Source organism: Trichechus manatus, unplaced genomic scaffold (genome assembly GCF_000243295.1).
Source record: "Trichechus manatus latirostris isolate Lorelei unplaced genomic scaffold, TriManLat1.0 scaffold00070, whole genome shotgun sequence".
NCBI classification, from domain to species: domain Eukaryota; kingdom Metazoa; phylum Chordata; class Mammalia; order Sirenia; family Trichechidae; genus Trichechus; species Trichechus manatus.
In genome coordinates, this window is record NW_004444006.1 from 63,034 (window position 1) to 67,380 (window position 4,347).

Sequence of the window (4,347 nt, forward strand, 5' to 3'; positions counted from 1 at the left end):
ATTAAATATCTTATAAAACATATTTGTGTTTTTATAAAATATTACTTTCTTGTCCCTGCTCCTCCATGAGGCCCTAATCCTGAACCAAGCATTATATTGTTCCATAATGACGTTGGGATTATCATAGATCCTGGTACACAGTAAAAGAGAGGCTCAGCCCTGATCTAGGGTCTGGTGATAGATCAGCCAACAATCCAGACGAAATCCCTGCTCTTCTATACCACATGTGCTAATGGGTGAAGTAACAGTCACCACCATTACCACATCCCTGATCCCCAGGCCTTATATGGTCTCATAGTAATTTGGTGATATCACACAACCTCCACTCATAGCAAGGTTTGATCCTAGTTCTAACTATTCCAGAGGTTGAGGATATAGCAGTAAACAAAATATGGAACTTATGTCCTGATGGGAAGAATACAATCAGAAAATAAATCAGTGTAGAGTACTGTGTTCATAAGCTACACCTTTATCCTGTAACTTCCTGGGCTCCTGGGATAAAATCAAGTCTTAGATAGCTCTATATTAATATTATTGACATCACACCTGCTGGTTTTGAGTCAGAGGCAAGCTAGGCATCACCCAGCTAGCCATTCCCACCTCCCTGGGCCTCCAGGCTAGAATCAAGTCTATTATTGTACCATGGTGATATTGGGATATTGAAGCTCTCACATCTCATATTCTGGAACTAAGTCAGAATGGGCTTGCCTCTGGTTCTGGCACTGTTTTAAGAGTTGGGGAAATGTCCAGAAACAAAGTCCTTATTCCCATAGTGCTTACAGTTTATATCATATTTAGTGGAGACAGATTCCCAACACTCCGCCTCCCACACACACATCTTTATGTACATCAGGCTGTGATTAGTGCTTTGGGAAAAAATTAAGCAAGGTAAGTAAACAGAGTGACACGGGATGGGTATGGAAGTATAGGTGGACAGAGAAGGCAGGTGACATTTGAGTAGACACCTAAATAAAATAAGAGAGCAAACCATGTTGTTGATGCCTGAGATGATGTGCCTGGAAATTCCTGGTAACAGAGTAGTGTGGCCAGATTGGAAGTAAGCAAGGGAAGAATGGTAGAAGATGAGATCAGAGAGCTAGCCAGGGGCCAGATTCAAGGGCAGTCTTATGGATCACTGTAAGGAGATTGGATCTTAATATGAGGGAGATGGGCAGCTACTTGTTTTGAGCAGAAACATGACTTTTTGTCCTTACATTACTCACTGAATAATCTTATTTGAAATCCCTCCTTAATCATCTTAAGATTTCATTTATGCAGTGAACGATGGCGCTCTAGGCAGAAGCACCACGCCATCCCTCCACAGCAAAAATCTGCAAAACTAAGCCAAACAGAGAAAACAGCAATCCTGAAACCTTAAGCATCAAATGAAGAGATAAAGAACTCACCCAAGCACCGAATGGAATAAGAAACTGATGGAGAACAGACAGTGAGGAGAGATACATGCAGAGGTCTCCTATCAACTAACGCAGCACGGATCCTCCATCTTGGACTCCTATCAGAGATCAGTGAACATGGGGTACAAGAAAGCAGCTTCACGGAGCTTCCAGCAGCAGACAGAACAACTGGTAACCAGCGATATATGATTTCCCACCCGTCACCCTTCACCCCCACTCGGCCTCCTCTGTTTCCTGCGTCCAGTGTCTTGGCCAGGAAACACCTCCTTCACCCCAGTGTTGTTTGTGTTCCACCCGCCCGCACTGGCTGGCTCCCTAAGTGCCATTTGTTGGCTGCTGGTGTTGATTTTTTCTGCTTCTTTACATTTCTTCCTTACCTCTCACCACCTCCCCCTACTTTCTCTCAAATACCTGGCTCCGTGTGCCATCTTTGCTTCTTCTTGAAACACTGCGAAACTCTGCTTAAATGTGAAACTGCTTCCTGGCCCGTGCTGCCACACTGGTGGGATCTGGGGGCTTTTTTGTTTGTTTTGAATTGTTTGTTTCTTTGTTTCCATTTTCTTATCTTGAATTGGGAGACTGTTCTAGTTGGGCAGTACTGTGCGGCTTGGGACTTAACCCCTCAGTTTGCACAGACATGCAGAGGGATCCCTGAGGTTATTTCTTTTTTCTTGAATTTTGGGGGGCTTTTTTTTCTGTTTTTATTTGGGGGGGTTTCTTGTTCCTTTTTTTAAACTTGTTTGTTTTGTTTTCTTTTCCCTTTTTTTCCCTTTTTGTCTTTCTTCTTTACTCAATTTCTCATCTCTATATACTTTCCTTCTCTTCCTGTCCTCTGAATACCTGGTGCTGAGTGACATCTCCACCCCTTTTAGCCAGGCTGTACTTCACAGCCTGGAAACAACTTCCCCAGACCACACAGCAGCACCGGAGGGATCCCTGGGAGCTTTTCGTTATTCTTTCTAATTTTTATTTATTCATTTTAGCTTTTCTTTTATTTCTTCTTCTTCTTTTTGTTTTTCTCCACTTCACAGTCTCTCATCGTTTCACTCCAGCGGCAAGCTCCCCTAGCACTCTTTTTTGTTTGTTTGTATGTTTTTGGCTCCTGTTGCTCTCTCCTCTCTCCCACACCCATCTTAGCGCCACAAATCACAGTCTCCCCCCTCCATTCTGCCCACTTACACTGGGTGTTAAACATCACACCACCAAGTAGCCCAGACACAGCCTACCAGAACCTACCCTACACTGATTACAGGCTTACCCTGGTGGCCATAGTAAGTGCCACAAACAACCCATTCCAGCAACTCCTCTTCATATAGATCTGCACTACTGTACCATATCTGAGCTACTGATCCTGCCAATTGGAGAAAGAGATGAAAAGTATCGTGCCCAAAGATGAGCAAACAACAAAGAACACACAGCCCACCAGCTCAGACATACCCCCAAAAAAAAGGACAAAACAAACAAATCTACAATCAAGAAATGAAGAAAATAACTACCAAATTCCCAGAAGACAACACACACTATCAAAACATTTACAAAAACAAGACTGGATGGTTCCAGTAGGCATCCAAAATAAAACACCAGATGACTTTCCAGTAGAAGAAAAGGCACTACAACTACCTGATAGGGACTTCAAATCTCTAATATTCAGAGCTATCCAAGATTTGAAGCAAAAAGCAGCCAAATATAAGGAAAAAATAAACAAATTCATATAAAAGGTAGACAAATTCATGGAAAATACAGCCAAAAAATGGAAGAATTCAAGGAAAATAATTCAGGAACAAAATGCCAAAATAAATTCACAAGTAGAAATCATACAAAATCAGCAATTAGAAATCCAAAACATAAACAACAAGATTTCATAAATGGACAGTGTCATAGAAGGGCTGAGGAACAGGTTTAAAATGGTGGAAGACAGGGTCTGTGAAATTGAAGACAAACACTTGGATACAACTTGGTTTGAGGAAAAATCAGAGAAAAAGAATGAAGAAAAATGAAGAGACCCTAAGAATTATGTGGGATACAATCAAAAGCAAAAATTTTCGAATGATCAGACTTCCAGAACAGAGGGAGAAAACAGAAAACACAGAGAGGATCATTGAACAACTGCTGACAGAAAACTTCTCCAATATCATGAAAGATGAAAAGCTGGCCATCCAAGAAGCTCAAAGAATCCCATATAGGATAGACCCCAAAGGAAAATCACCAAGGCATATCATAATCACATTTGCCAAAACCAAAGACAAACAAAGAATCCTGAGAGCAGCTCGAGAAAAACAAGAAGTCACATACAGAGCAGAAACAATAAGACTGAGCTCAGATTATTTGGCAGAAACCATGCAGGCAAGAAGACAATGGGATGACACATATAAAATCTTGAAAGAAAAAAAAAAAAAGCCAGCCAAGAATAGTATATCCTGCAAAACTCTCATTCAAATATGATGGTGAAATAAGGTCATTTCCAGATAAACAGAAATTAAGGGAATTTGTAAAAACCAAACCAAACTTATAAGACTTATTAAAGGCAGGCCTTTGATCTGAGAACAAGCAACATCAGTTCACAGGCTGAATCTAGGAAGCAGGATAGTACCAGCCAGATAGTAATCTAGGAAATAAACTCTCAAAGACTATCCAAAACCAAAATAAATAAAACAGGGAATCAGAGCAATTAATCTGTAAATGACAAAAACATCAGAACAATAAAAGAAGGGATAAACGATGTAGGTATAGAACCTTCTAATGGAGAGGAAGGCAAGGCGATACCAAATAATAATAGATTGCTTCAAACTTAGAAAGATAAGGGTAAATTTCATGGTAACCGCAAAGAAAGTTTACAAACTTAGTCATCAAAATAATGAGGAAAAACACACGGTCTAAGTAAAAACAAAACCTACAAAAAGAAAATAAATAGAAAAATCCACAAACAAATGGA